Genomic DNA, 15,826 nt, shown 5'->3' with positions numbered 1-15,826 from the left:
TTTTGCCCTTGTCTGCCTCAGGCAGAATGAAGAGATTTGGATTAATTCCATTGGCAGAGGAAATCTCAAAACAACACTTATAAACTCTGTCCTTTGCTTACTAGTGTTTATGCTTATAAGGATTTATAAAGAAAAGGAGCAATCTGAGCAAACAAAAACACAAAATGTGCATATTGAGAAAAGGGGCACCAGGATGGAATTAAGTCCTGTGTTCAAGGAGAAAAACATTAAGAGATGGACTAAGGGGAGAGGTGACCTCAGAGCAAGACCCCACCCAGCTAAATTTCCAAATTGTGAAATGGAATTAAAGAAAAGTTTAGATCCGGTGTGGTGGTGGTGCATGCCCTTAATCCTAGCACTTGGAAGGCAGAGTCTGGTGAATCTCTGAGTTTGAGACCAGGCTGGTCTACAGATCAAGTTCCAGAACAGCCAAATTTAGGTAGTCAAAGAAACCACGGAAATAGAAAACTGGTGAAGATGTGTTGAATGAGAGGCCATGTTCCAGTCCAGTGAATAGCAGAAATTGGCAGATTACTGAGCCTATGGTCCTAGAGTCAAGGATAGAAGAAAGGCATTCTGGAACCTTCCTCTGCAACTGAGGAAAGCCACTGAGACCAGCATGTATCAGGGGTGTCCTTGCATAGAGGCCTAGAGAGGCTATTGTATGAAGCTGTGAAGTTGAAGCCTGAATTGCCTTGGAGACCCCAGATGTTGGAGATGCCAGAGTCGTGGGATACCTGCTGAGAAGAGCTGCTAGCAGGGCTGGAACCAGCCCAAGAGACAGAAGTGTGCTTCAGTCAGCAAAGCTGAAAGGAGTCAGAGATCTGAAGAGCATTTGGCATCAGACATGGAGATGCAGAGTTTGGGGCTTGCCCAGCTGATTTTTAGTCTTGGTTTGGTCCAGTGTTTCCTCACTACGCTCCCTTCCCTGCATTTTGGGATGGTAATGTATATTCTGGTATATCCTGTGCTATTAACTGTTGGAAGTATGTGATCTGCTTCTTGATTTTGATTTTTTACAGGTAATCACATTTAAGAGATTGAATGAATCTCAGAAAAGACTTTGAACTTTAAACTTTAAAACATTGTTGAAATTGTGATAGACTATGGGACTTTTGAAGTCAGACTGACTGCATTTTTGCATTATGTTATGGCTACAAGCCTTTGGGGGCCTGGGAATGGAATGTAGTGGTTTGAAAGTAAATGGCCCCCAAAGGAAGTGACATTATTAGGAGGTGTGGTCTTGTTGGAATAGGTATGGCCTTGTTGGACAAATTGTGTCACTGTGGAGGTGATCTTTGAGGTCTCATATATGCTCAAACCCAGTGTCTCAGACAACTTCCTGTTGCCTGCATATCAAAATGTAGCCAGCACCATGTCTGTCTGCATGTTTCCATGTCCCATTATGGTGAGAATAGCCTAAACCTCTGAAAATGTAAGCCACCCCAATTAAATGTTTTTTTTCTTTGTAAGAATTTCTGTGGGGGTCTGAAAAGATGATTCAGCGGTTAAGAGCATTGGCTGCTTCTTCCAGAAGTCTTGAGTTCAATTCCTAGCAATCACAAGATAGTTCACCACCATCTATAATGAGATCTGATGCCCTCTTCTGGCGTACATGCAGAAAGAGCATTCATAATCATAAAATCTCTTTTAAAATATTTAATTATTTAAAAAAAAGAGTTGCCATGCTCATGGTGTCTCTTTACAGCAGTAGAAACCCTAACTCAGACAGGCTGTACCTGAAAATAATAATTTGATGTCTTACTTTCTCATTCTGGTCCCTTTATGTCTTTTTCATGACTAACAGCTATAGTTAAAACTTGGAGCATTAGAGGCCATGGTGGCGCACGCCTTTAATCTCAGCACTCGGGAGGCAAGGGAGGCAGATCTCTGTGAGTTCGAGGCTATCCTGGTCTACATGAGCTAGTTCAAGGACAGGCTCCAAAGCAGCACAGAGAAACCCTGTCTCGAAAACAACAAACAAACAAACAAACAAGCAAACAAAAACCTTGGAGCATTATACTGAATAAGAGGAGAGTATGGCACTGGCCTTATCTTGCTCCTGGGTTTAGAGGAGATGCTCTCAGTTTGTCTCATTTACTATAGTTTTGGCTGTAGGAAAAGCCGTTCTAAACAGAACTTCACTGAACAGGAGCCAGCTCCAAGTATCACCAGAAGAGATTAGATGAAGTAAAAAGTTTCTGCACAGCAAAGAGAAATATCAATAGAAGAAACAGACAGCCCACTGAATAGAAGAAAATCTTTACCAGCTGTACTTCAAACAGGGGACTAATATCTAAAATTTACAAAGAACTACAGAAATTAAACACCACAGAAATAAAGTCGCCAATAAACAAATATGCCGATAAGAGAAGTTAATGAGACAAACACTCTTCAAAAGGAGAAACCCAAGTGGCCAACGGACCACTTTCAGATTTATTTTGTATGGAAGAATGTTTTGCCTGCATGTATGCATGTGTACCTTATGTATGCCCGGTACTTCAGAAGTCAGAAAAGGACATCCGATCCCCTGGGTGGGATGGCTGTGAACCACTATGTGGGTGCTGGGACTCAAACCCAGGTCCTCTACATGAGCAGCCAGTGCTCTCAACCACTGAGCCGACTCTATCGCCCCACTATGTTTTTTAAAGCCTTTAGCATAGTTAGTCATTAGGGAAATATAACTTACTACTACTTTGAAATACAACCTCCAGTCAGAATGGCTGTCAGGAAATCTGACCACAGGGCTGGAGGGCTCAGCAGTTAAGAGTCTGTTTTAGGTTTTTACCGCTATGATAGAAGACTGTGTCAAGAGGGAACTTGGTGAGGAAGTGCTTGCCTGGCTTATTCTTCATATTATAGTCTGTCTCGAGGAGGAGCTCAATGACAGGAACCTGGATGCGGACCATGGAGAAGTGCTGCTTGCTGGCTTTCTCCTCATAGAGTGTTCAGTTGGTTTCTCTTATATGCCTCAGGGCCACCTGATCGGAGATGGTGCCACCTGTAGTGGGCTGAGCCTTTCCACGTTCGTTACCATTCAAGAAAATACCCCAGGCTTCCTGTACAGGTCAGTCCGACAGGAGCATTTTCTCAGATGACATTACTGATGCTCTTTCGCACGACCAGAGTTCAGTCCCCTGCACCCACACTGAGTAACCCCTAGCCTTTAGCTCTAGGGTATCTGTCTTTTTGCTGTTATTATTGTTTTTCAAGACAAGGTTTCTCTGTGTAACCGCTCTGGCTGTCCTGAAACTCACTCTGTAGACCAGGTTGGCCTGGAACTCACCGAGATCCTCCTGCTTCTGCTTCCAAATGCTGGGATTAAAGGTGTGCGTCACCACTGCCTGGCTCGGGATTCTGCCTTAATTCCTTTTCTGTTGCTGTAATAAAAGCACCATGACCAAGACAATTTATAAAAGGAAGGGTTTAGCTGGACAGCGGTGATCCCCAGAGAAACCCTGTCTCAAAAAAACCAAAATGGTTATAAAAAAATAATAAAAAGCAGAACCATCATAAGACCAGCTATTTCACCCCTAGGCATATTTCCAAAGGACTCCATACTCCACATCCTACCAGAGATATACACAACCATGCTTACTGCTTGCTGCTTGGCTCACGACAGCAAGAAAATGAAACCAGCCAGATTTCTATCAACGAATGTTGTGGAATATTATTTTAACTAGGTAAAGATGTGTTACATTTGTTTAAGCTGCAGCATATTACTGTAACTGTGTAAAGGTGTGTTCCTTTGCTGCATCTGTTTGATTATGTAAAGATGTGTTGCATCTGTCTCCCCTTGCCTGCCTAAGGCACTGGATTGGTCTAATAGAAAGCTAAATGGCCAATAGTGAGGCAGGAGAGGTAAAGGCTTGGCTGCCAGGCAGAGTGAATTAGAAGAAGAGTAGAGACCAAATGAGACTCCTCAGGGCCGGAGGCCAAGCAACTGCCAGCCAATCGGACTTGTAGAGACAGCAAGAAAGTAAGATAAGGTTAAAATTGCCAAGGCAAAACGTAGATAAAGAGAAACAGGTTAATTTAAGTTAAACGAGCTATCCAGAAATGAGCCGAGGTCAGGTAGAACATTTATAACTAAGAAGTTTCCGTGGCATGATTTGGGAACTGGTTGATGGCCCCTAGTACAGATAGGGGAATGTCTAAAAAACGTGACACATACACAAAGTAGAATGTTACTCAGCTATAGGGAAAATTTACGTCATTAAATTTTGCAAGAGGGATGGTCTTGGCAAGTATAATATAAGCTAGGCCACCCAAACTCAGAAAAATACCACATGTTCTACCTCATATGAGGATCCTAGCCTACAATAATAGTGTATATGTGTAAACAGATGTGTGGGTATGGTAAACCAAAATTAGAAAAGAGACCACGAGCGGGTAATAGGGTAAGGTAACATGCTGAGGGGGGATGAAGTGCAGGCAAAATGGCGTGTGAGTCATGAGAAAGAACACGAAGCTGTTTCTTCTAGTGTCAGCTCTCAATGGTTTCCTTTTTTCTTTCCTTTGTAGTAGACAAATGAATAAAACCGCAGTCGACCGTAAACGGTTAAAACCCCAGGTGAGGCTCCGCTGCTTCTGAACGGCCTCGTGGAGAGCTTCACCGAGATGTAGAGTTCGGGGCTGGACAAATGCTGGGTGGTTCCTTGATCTAGCTGTGCGATATTTTCCATTGTGATTTAACTAAAATAAAGCGATTTTCATGTTAAAAAGTTAAGTCTTTTTCTTGTTTGGAGAGAATTTTGAAGCTTTTAAATGGTTCGTAGGTACGAAGACCTTGTCTAGAGGCTCCGGAGATTCAGAAAAAGAACGGACGTATTCTCTTTCCACCCTCAGACTTCAGCAAATGCGAGAGCCAAGGAAAATCTAATAGGCAATGCCTTTTCTGGAAATACGACCATTTAATCAAGGTGAGGTCTCAGGGCAGCTCCCTGGACCACTGTGGAGACAGAGTGCGCAGAATCTCAGTTTATGCTGTGGACTTTAACCCTTTCCCCCACAAGACACAGATGACTAACCTAGTTAATGTTTCGCTTTCCAGGCGACATGAGTCATGAAGTTCCTGATCATTTTTCTTTTTATTGGTCTGCTTGGGGCAACAGAATCTTGGGTTCCCTGAGTTCACCAGCCATTTTCAGTCTACCTTCACCGCGGAGCCCGACACTTTTCTGTGTCTTTGGGGACGATGTATCAGAGCCCTCTGTGCTGGTCCCTGGAGTTAGGTACATGAGTCAGTATGTCACCCCGTGTAATGGCTAAGTCACCTGTGGCGTCCCTGGGTACATTCCTGCTCTCTGTGTAAGTCATCGGACATCTCCAAAAGAGATTAAGTCCTAGGTCTGTATGTAACCAGATGGTTTTCCCTGTTACAAGTCCTCTCTTTGGGGGCCAGCGCAATAGCTTTGAGACTGTGTACTGCTCTGGTAGAGGACCTGAGTTCAGTTCCCAGCACCCACATCAAAGAGCTCACACCTGCCCCAGCAGATCTAATACCTTCTGGCCTTAGTTAACACGTGTATTCACGCATACATAATTTTAAAAAAGAAACACATCTTTTAAATAAATCCTCGTTTTCTATAGAAATCCTCGTTTTCTTCAGCTTGAGCAAGAAGAACTAGGGCTGAGGTATTCTATTCAGTGCAGTCAGCAGCTGGCTTATTTTTCCCGACTGTGAAGCAGTATGTTCAGCGTTTTGAGCTGAGGTGTTTTGAGGAAAGGGCTCTGTCTATCTATCTGTCTGTCTGTCTTCTGTCTATCTATGATCTATTTTAGACAGCATCCTCATGGAGCACAGGCTTCCCCCAAATTCACAAAGTAGCTGAGGGTGAGCTTGAACTCTTGATTCTCTATCTAGGGATCCCAGAACTCTGCTTTCTGAGCGCTGGGGTTAGAGACCTGCACAGCCATGTACGTTTCTGTGATTATTTCTTTATTTGATTGTGGAGGTAGGTAGTGCCATGCCACGTGTGTGGGAAGCCAGAAGACAACCTCTAAGATCTGATTCTTTCCTTCTGGTTCTTTCCAGAGTTTGCGCTCAGGGTGTTAGACTTGGTGACAAGCCCCTTTACCTCCTGAATCACATCACTGACCCCTAAAATATCTCTTGGAACAATACTCTCTTCTGTTTAAAGGGTTTTGTTTGCTTATTCATGTACGTAATTACTTTATTTGTAAACTACTTTATTATTTGTTAAAGGTTGACCTCTCAGGTTAGACTTGCTAGAATAGATATTTTAAGAATTTTTACATTGGAGTAGAATTGGTTGTTTTTTGTTTGTTTTCATTTGTTTTGGGGAATAAGAGCAAAATTATGAGGCTTAGCATGTGGCAAGATTTAAGGAGAGTTTTTAGTGAACCTAAGGAATGAGTTTGATATGTAGGCAGGCATCTTCTACTTAATTAGTGTGTGCTTTGATTTTAAGACCCTAGTTTTTTAAAAATGTATTCATTTTTATTTTATGTGCACTGATGTTTTGCCTGCATGTGTGTTTGTATGAGGGTGTCGGATCCCCTGGAACTGGAGTTACAGACAGTTGTGATCTGCCACGTGGGTGCTGAGGAGTGAACTGGGACCCCCTATGAGAGCAGCAAGTGCCCTTTTTATTGTTGTTGTTTGGTTTGGTTTGGTTTTTCAAGACAGAGCTTTTCTGTTTAACAGCCTTCGCTGTCCTGAAACTTGCTTTGTAGACCAAGCTGGTCTCGAACTCACAGGTATCCACCAGTCTCGTTCTCCCGAGTGCTGGGTTTAAAGTAGTGCACCACCAAAGTGCTCTTAGCCCCTAAGTCATCTCTCCTGCCCTTTAAGTCCCTGTTTAACACAGTGTTGTGTTAGGTCCTTGTTGATGTTAGGCTACCCCCTGTTCCAGTTACTCCAGATTATATAAAAACAGTGGTCTTTCAGGGTGTGCCCTAGAAGACTTCATTTTATAAGCAGCTTATAAACAAACTCTAGTCGGAGGGCGGATGACTCAGTCCCTGGATGGACTTAGGAAGAACACCACCTGCCAGGCGATACCTGCTTATCACAGGCTGATAAGTGAGTAATTCCGGGGAACAGACTAGAATAAAGGAACCTGCGTTCACCTTGACCAGATTGCTAAGGGAGGGAGGGCAATATGACAAAATACAGTTATCGAAGCTGCTAAACCTTGGGAATTTATTGCTCTTCAGTAAATTCGGACATTGTGGAAAGACGCAGACATGTTCAGCTATGCTTCCGGCACAGAACATTTAGGACAACCCTCTAACGCGGTGGCTCTCAACCTCTGGGTTGCAATCTTTGGGGGAGGGGATCAAATGACGCTTTCACAGGGATTGCGTATCAGATATGACAGTTATGGATAGCAACAAAGTTGTTTTATGATTGGGAGTCACCACCCCATGAGGAACTGTGTGCTAAAGGATCACAGCATTGGGAAGGTTGAGAGCCACTGCTCTAACAAGTGTCCCAGGCTGAGTTCTGTGGAGGAAGCCGGCTGCGGGCCTAGATACGTCCTCTTACACGATGGGGAGGACTCCCCATGAAACCTTGTGTTTCTGTCACATATAGGACAAAAAGCTGTTTGATTTATTTATTGATTAAGATAGAGAACAAAGCCCTATTATCTAAGAGAAATCCAATGTTTTATACGCCCCCCCCCCCCCATCAGGGCTTATTCAAGGCTCCTCACTGATGTCTGCAGTAACTGAGGGGAGATCCACCAGGGAAAATTGGTGAGCTTCAGTCTTCAGGCACAGGCATCACTGGAACGAGACCTGTCCTTCCCTCAGGAGGTCAGGGCGTCTTGGCTACACCGATTTCCCTCTGCGCAGGACAAAGACTTGATTGCTTAGAACTCTGCTGAGGATAGTTTTCTCGGCGTGCACTTCCCACAACAGTGCCAGACACTGGTCCCTCTACAAAACTCTGTCTTTTATACGGGGTCTCTTTGAAGAGGACATTTATTTGCCTGGGGGAAATGTATTGTTCCCAGGACTAAAGCTGTCAAATGAACTTGGCTGTGTGTCTGTATGTCTGTCTGTCCGTACTCATTTCCCCTGGGCCTGTGGACTGTCTTTATTTTATATCTGTTGTTGAAAAGTCAAATATGTTTCTGGGCATGGTGGTGTACGTCTTTAATCCCAGCACTCAGGAGGTAGAGACAGGTGGATCCCTGAGTTTGAGGTCAGCCTAGTCTACAGAGTGAGTTCCAGGACAGCCAGAGATATACAGAGAAACTCTGTCTCAAAAATACAAAAAACAAAAAAAAAAACCAGACACACACACACACACACAAACCAGACCAAAAAAAAAAAAAAAAACAAAGGAAAAAAGAAAAAAAGGTCAAATAAAGTTGATTTGGAGGGCGTTCACAGGTCTATTTATGAGACTGATGTCCTGTCTGTCAGGGAGCTTTTAAAGATTTCTATTAATGTCCAGAACAGACTGATAAAATAAACATGGAGCAAAATTTGGTTTTAGGATTAAAAAAAATCTTTATTATTTATATATCTATATATCTATATCTATACTATCACTAAATTTATCTTTTGTAGTGTCTTGAAACTTTAGAAAAACTAACATAAACATTATCATAAATTTTCTTACATTTGTGTGTGTAAATATATGTGTGTATGTATGTGTGTGTGAATATGTATGTATGTGTGTGAGTGTGTATGTGTATATGTATATGTGTGTGTGTGTGTGTGTGTGTGTGAATGTATATGTAGGCCAGAGGACAACTTTCAGGATCTGGTTCTCTCCTACTCTGTGGCTCCCAGGGCTTAAAGTCAGATTGTCAAGTGCTTTATCTCCTTAGCGGTCTGCCAGCCCAGCATTATCTTTATGGACAATTTTGTTTTGATTTTTTTTTTTTTGAGGGAGACTGTGTAGACCAAGCTGATTTCAAACTTGCTGTGATTCTCTTAGTGGGCCTCCTTAGTGTAGAGACTACAGCATGTGCGCCATGCAGAGCTTTTTACAGGTGATTTGGGCTTTATCAGTTGTGTTACAGCTTGACACCCAGCCAACAGGAAACACAAGTAACTATCAAGATGACAGGGGTTTCCCCCCTTCTTTTAGTTCCTTGTTTTTTGTTTTGTTTTAATATTTATTTCATTTTTTTAGATTTTATGTGTGTGTGGAGATGGGGTGGGGTATGTATGCATGGATGTGGATGCCAGAGGAGCCCAGGGGTGGCGGATCCCTTGGAGCTGGAGCTACAGGCGATTGTGAGCATTGGACTTGGGTTCTGGGAACTGAACTCAGGTCCTCGGCAAAAGCAGTACTCCCTCCTAACCACTTCGCCATCTCTCCAGCCCTCTCTTGGTTCTCCCTGGTTTAAGAAAACTTTCTGCCAATTGAACTACATCTCCAGGCCCTGACCCAAGCTCACCTTTTCTTGAGACAGGCAATCCTCCTGCCTCAGCTTTCTGAGGACTGGGACTCTAGAGATGTGCCACTAAACTCGGCTTTCCAGTCTTTTTATCTTGATTTAGTTGGTGTGATGGCTGTTCTTGGTTGTCAACTTGACTACACCTGGAATTAACAAACCCCAACACTGGGGCGCATCTGTGAGGGATTTTTGCTTGGTTTGAAGTGGGAAAACCCGGCTCTACTCTGAGCCACACCTTCTGCTGGCAGCCTATATAAGGACAAGGAAGAAGGAAGCCGGCTCTTTGCCTGCTGCTCTTGCTTTGCTAGCAAGTGTCTGTTCCTTCATCAGTATTAGAGCCGACTTCTTCAGGATTCCAGCATATACAGAAGGTCAGCCAAGACATCCAGCCTTGTGGACTGAATAACTGCTGGATTCTTGGACTTTCCATTTACAGCCTGCTATTGTTGGATTAGCTGGACTGTGGCCTGTAAGTCGTTCTAATAAATCATATATATATAATAAATCATATATAAATCTAATATATATATATATATATTCTATGGGTTCTGTTACTCTAGAGGAGTCTAATACAGCAAGCTATCCATATACTTTCTTTGAAGAAATGTCTGTTTAAGTTCTTTGCCCATTTTGAATTTTAGCTTAACATATCATTGCTGGGTGGCAGTTCTTTGTCTATTCGGGGTCTTAAACCTTATCAGGTGTATAATTTGCAAACATTTTCTCCCATCTGTGGGTTCTCTTTTCTCTTTGTGTATGTGGGTGTGGGTCTCCTTTCCCACCCTTTCCTTTTTTCTATGTATGCTTGTCTGTAGGCGGATGCATCTGTACATATACCCATGAGTACCGTCACCCATGTAGGCATATCTAGAGGCCAGAGATTCTTCAATTGATTCTTCGCTTCGCTTAAAGAATATTTATTATTATTTATGTATACATGTGTATCTCTGTGTGTGTGGGTATATGCCACGTTCGGGGGAGGGGTGCTCCTGGAGGCAGTGCCGGGAACTGAAGAGCAGTAAGCTCTCTCAGCTGCTGAGCCACCTCTCCAGCCCTTCCCCATCACGGTGGGAGACAGGATCTCTCACTGACCCTGGACATTGTGTTTCAGCGAGACTGGCTAGCCAGTGAGCCCTAGGGATCTCCCTGTCTCTGCTAGCCAGTACTGGAGTTACATGTTGTGTTTTCATGTGAGGACTGAGTGTCTGGACTCAGGTCCTTATGCTGGCCACCGCCCAGCCTTCTTTGTGTGTGTGTGCGTGTGTGTGTGTGTGTGTGTGTGTATATGTATTCACACATATCCACGCGTGAGGTCGGGTATGCATGTGTGTTCCGTGGTATATGTTTGGAGGTTCGAGGACTCAGTCTTCACCATCCACCTTGTTTGAGACAGCGTTCTTCATCGTTCCTCACGGCGCACATCAGGCTACCCGGCCTGTGATCTTCTGGGGAATCCTCCTGTCTCCACACTCATGTTGCTGGAGCACTGGAATTACCAATACCCAGCTCAGCGCATGTTCTGGGGCTGGGATCACAGGTGCTCACACTTGCATGGTGACTACTTTACCCAGCCCCCTCTGTGTGCGTTCCTTAGAGGTTTATTTTTATTATGTGTCTACACAGGCTGTGTGCTGTGTGAGTGCCTGTTACCCAAGGAGAGACAGCTAGGAGCCACCTTGGGTTCTAGTCACCAAACCCAGGTCCTCTGCAAGAGCAAGCAGTCAGTGCTTTTGACCTCTGAGCTATCCTTCAGTCCCTTTGTGTTTTTTGTTTGCTTGTTTTGATTTGTTTTGTTTTTTGTTTTTTGGGTTTTTTTTTTTTTGAGACAGAGTCTCCCTATGTAGACCAGTCTGGTCTTGAACTCATTATGTAGGCCAGACTGGCCTTGAACTTAAGATGTAGACCAGGCTGGCCTCTGTTCCAAGATTATTCCTCTTTGGGTGTTTTGAGAGTGGGTCTTGCAATTTGTAGCCCTGCCTGACTTTGAACTTGCGTGGATTCTTCCAACTTTACTCTGGCTTGGGTCACTCATTTACATAAGTTTTAAAGTTACTTGTTTCCGTCTTATCAGCTTGTTCTGCCCTGAACTACCAGAGAACAAACACGGTGAGCTTGCAGCTGGCACAGGGACTTGTTCCTGTGTGTCTTCTGTGGGCTGAGAGCTGGCATTTTCTGTGAGGAAAAGGGCAAATCTGGAATCTTGTCCACTTTTACACAAGTGGGAATCTTCGCTTTAAGTTTTTTGTTGCTTTTAGCCAGAGTCTCACTATGTTGTCCTGGCTGGCATGGAATCTGCTTTTTATACCAGCTTAGCCTCAGACTTGAGGCCGCTGCTTGTTCATTTGTAAGAGTGGACTCACAGCGCTGTGTGTCTGTGTCAGAAGTTCTTGTCTTCCAGACACACACACACAGATCTGGGGACCAAATGGGATTTGAAACTAGAGTCACAGAATATTTTGAAGATGTGCCAGACAAGCAAAAACAGTTTCAAAATGGAAAGTCAGCTTTAGGCGGTGTCTGGACTGGAAAGCCAGTTTTAGGCGGTAGTCTGGACATTGCTGCCGACTCAGATAAGCTCTGGCTATAAGGAAGTCTTGAACACCCTGGCGGCCTCTGCCACGGCTCAGGATAATAACAAACCCTCCCCCCAAGTATAAGAGAATCAAATGAGCTGCAATGCGGAAACACTGAGAACCCGAGCGCTGTAAATGCTGTCTCAGGGGCAGAGACCCCACCTCCTGGGAACGAGGGCAGGGATGTTAGTTCTACGGAGGGCAGTGTCCCCTTTAACATTTCAGATGTTTGCACGCATTGACTCAGTGATTCTCTTCCAGGAAATGTCCCTGTGCTCTCGTGTGACATCATCATAGGGGTCATGGTTTAGCAAAGGTCAGGACACACCCCAAGCTCATCACAGAGATGCAGTCCATCCGTAGGTATTGGCCTAGATTTAGAATCTGTTGTCAGAAAGATCAGGCAGGTGTCCTATGTGAGATGTTCTGTGCATGCTGTGCAGTGGGGGGGGGTGCATGGGATGCCTTTGTGTGCACTTCTATGTGTGCCTGGGATTCTTCAAAGGCCCCTGGGGCTGGTAATAACTGCTGCTCTGAGAGAAAAATGAGACAATAGGGTGTGAAAACGACTCAATTCCAGAGTCAATGAGTAGTCCTTCCTTCCTTCCTTCCTTCCTTCCTTCCTTCCTTCCTTCCTTCCTTCCTTCCTTCCTTCTTCCTTCCTTCTTCCTTCCTTCTTCCTTCCTTCCTTCCTTCTTTTCTTCCTTTCTTTATTCCTTTTTTTATTCCAAGACCCAATGCTTATTTTTAATAGGAATTTTGTTTGTAGTTTTTACATTTCTCATGGGAATTAATCTTAATCCTATGCCGCATGGGTGGCCCAGTTCTGGAGTGCAAGGGAGAAGAGAGGGATAGCAAGTGCCCAGCTTTCCTCAGTGTGTGGGAGCCTGAGTATCATGCCTTTCTCCTTTCCTCTTTGGGTTCCAGGAAGGAGAGCAGGTGGACTCTCATGCCTGGGCTTCTCCTCTCTACTCTTACCTTAGGGGTTACAAGGGAGTAACAGAGATGGGGAGAGAGAATAAAGCTATCAGTCAAAAGAGACTAGAGTCAGTGTGATGGCTATTCTTGGTTGTCAACTTGACTGCATCTGGAATTAATTAGAACCCCAAAATGGAGGGGCACACCTGTGAGGGATTTTTGCTTAATTTGAAATGGGAAGATCCACTTCCAGTCTGGATTTTTGAGTTAGGAAGACACACTAGATCATTTGAGCTAGGAAAACCCACCTCTATTCTGGACCACACCCTCAGCTGAAGCTTAAATAAAGACAAGGAAGAAGGAAGCTTTTGCTCTTTTCCTGGTTGCCCTTGCCTTGCTAGCAAGGTCATTCCTTCACTGGCATTACAGTCTACCTCTTCAGGATTCCAGCATCTACTGAAGACCAGCCAAGATGTCCAGTCTCGTAGACTGAGCAACTATTGGGTTCTTGAACCTTCTGTTCATAGCCAGCCATTGTTAGATTAGCTGGACCACTGCCTATAAGTCATTCTAATAAACTGTATAAATCCCATAGATATTTTTGTTCTTTAAAAAATAATGTGTTGGCAGGTGACCGAGGCAGGCTAGTCCAGGCAGAGGCTGCCGCCAGAACAGGTACAGGTTCCACGCGGCGAGTGACAGAGCTGGCGGGTGGAGTTGGTGGATAAAAGGCGTACAGGACATAATAAATAGATGTAAGGGTAAACATAAAGCTAAATATTTATTACTTAAAGAAGAGGGAGAGAGAGAGACATGGAGAGAGACATAGAGAGAGACAGAGACACGTGTGCACACACCGAGAGACGGGAACAGAAGAGAGAGAGTTAAGATGGCGACGAGGGAGGTCAGAAGTGGCTGGGAGTGGGTGTGGTTTGCCCTTAAAGGGACCAGAGCAGAAGGAATAACAGATATAATGTTGATATATATACATATATATTATATATAATATATTTTTTAGACAAAGTTTATTTGTGTAGCTCAGGCTTGTCGGAGGTCTGACTGTCTCTGCCTCCTGAGTGAGGATTAAAGGTGTGTGCCACCACTGGCTTGAGCTTCACAACAGACACATGTGTCACCCCCTCTAAAGGTGAGGATACTAAGAAGTAAAGAAATGAGGTGGTCCGTGCTGCCTGAGGGAGGGGTCTGCAGCTCCCATGCTGCCCTAGCAAAAACTCCTAGGATGTTTTTCACAGAAATAGAAAAAAATAGTTCTAAGTTTCATATAGAGTCACAAAGGACCTCAAATAGCTACGCCATCTGGAAATGGCAAACAGCTGAAGCAGGACTGGATGCCACACACATGTCAACCCTAGAGAAGACATGGAGGCAAAGAGGATCATGGGTTCAAGGCCAGCCTGGGCTAAATAAGGAGACAGTGCTTCAAAAAGTATGGGTGGTAGCCTGAATTCTATCCCTAATACTGGAAAAAACAGAAAAAAAAAACAGATGGAAGGGGCTGAAGAGATGGCTCAGTGTTTAAGAGCACTCATTAGTTTTTCATATGACCTGGGTTCAATTCATTATGTATCCTGAGCTGGAACTCACGATGTAGACAAGCCTCAAATTCAGAGTTACAATTGCCTCTGCTTCCCAAGTGCTAGGATTAGAGGTGTAAGCACTGTAGCCAGTCTCTCTTTGGATCACCAGCTCCCAAATAATGACACGGAGGTTTCTTATTCATTCTGAAACCTTGGCCTTAGCTTAGGCTTGTTTCCAACTAGCACTTTTTAATTAAACCATTCATTCACATGGTGTCTTACACCATCCATAACTCCAGTTCCAAGGGATCTGATACCCTCTTCTGACTTCCATGGGCACCAGACACACACATAATGGTACACATACATATGTCTAAGCCAAACACTCATATACATAAAATAAAAAAATATACAAAAAGAAAAAAAGTTGGAGACATCTTGGGGACATTTCATGATTGTAAACCATATTTCAAAACTATAATAGTCAAAACAGTAAGATATTGGGGTAAAAACAAACACACAGACAAATGGAACAGAAGAAAGGAAAGTCCAGGAAAAAAACTACAAATACATAGTTTCTGTGGTTTGAATGGTTAGCCCCTTCAAAACTCATGTTGGAATTTAATTACCATTGTAATAGCATCGAGAGATAAGACCCTCAAGCAGCACCTGGGCTGTGAGGGTTCCACCCTCATGAATGGACTAATGCCAATGAAACGACCCCCGGCTGTCTTTCTTCTGTCTCCTTATCCTCCCATTGTGGAAAAATGCAATAGGAAGGCCGCATCATATGCCAGCATATTGATCTTGGCCCTTTCAGTCATCAGATATGGGAGAAAGAAATGCCTTTCTTGGGCTGGAGAGATGGCTCAGTGGTTAAAAGCATTGCCTGCTCTTCCAAAGGTCCTGAGTTCAATTCCCAGCAACCACATGGTGGCTCACAACCACCTGTAATGAGGTCTGGTGCCCTCTTCTGGCCTGCAGACATGCACACAGACAGAATATTGTATACATAATAAATAAATAGATAAATAAATAAATGTCTTTCTTACAAGTTACACAGCTTTGAATGTTTGGTTATAGTAGCCCTGACTACAGACAGACTCAGGTAGCAGTCAGTCCTCAACAAAGCTCCCGGGAATACACAGAAGGGAAAGACAGTATCACCACCAAGCAGTGCTGAGAAAATGGATGGCCAAACACAAAAGAAGCTGTATCCTTGCCAAATACGATGCACAGAAACCAACACCAAATAGACCAAAGATTTACACACCTGATCTAGAAACACAGGACTTCTAGAAGTGCAGAAGAAGTCTCCTTGCCGTTGGTCATGGTAATGATTTTTCTGAATGTCATTCTAAAAGCAAAAACACAAATGGGACCTGGGTTAAATCCTCACCAACGCATAAAG

At 43.8% G+C, this 15,826-nt stretch overlaps 1 protein-coding gene across 4 annotated transcripts in view; it reads left to right on the top strand.

The window, feature by feature from the left end:
- Positions 1 to 9,659: 9,659 nt before the first annotated feature.
- Stk25 (serine/threonine kinase 25) overlaps positions 9,660 to 15,826 on the top strand; it is a 41,923-nt gene continuing 35,756 nt past the window's right edge. For 2 of the 4 annotated variants that reach the window (XM_085696246.2, XM_085696248.2), the window contains exon 1: positions 9,661 to 9,855. The gene's annotated coding sequence lies outside the window, so the exon portion shown is untranslated. Of the gene's footprint in view, positions 9,856 to 15,826 lie in introns of all 4 variants that reach the window. The other 2 variants (XM_087905808.1, XM_085696252.2) reach the window with 2 other exon arrangements.

The sequence above is a fragment of the Myodes glareolus genome, chromosome 1, assembly GCF_982192425.1.
Source record: "Myodes glareolus chromosome 1, mMyoGla1.1, whole genome shotgun sequence".
Classification (NCBI taxonomy): Eukaryota; Metazoa; Chordata; class Mammalia; order Rodentia; family Cricetidae; genus Myodes; species Myodes glareolus.
This window is presented reverse-complemented; position numbering and strand designations above follow the sequence as displayed.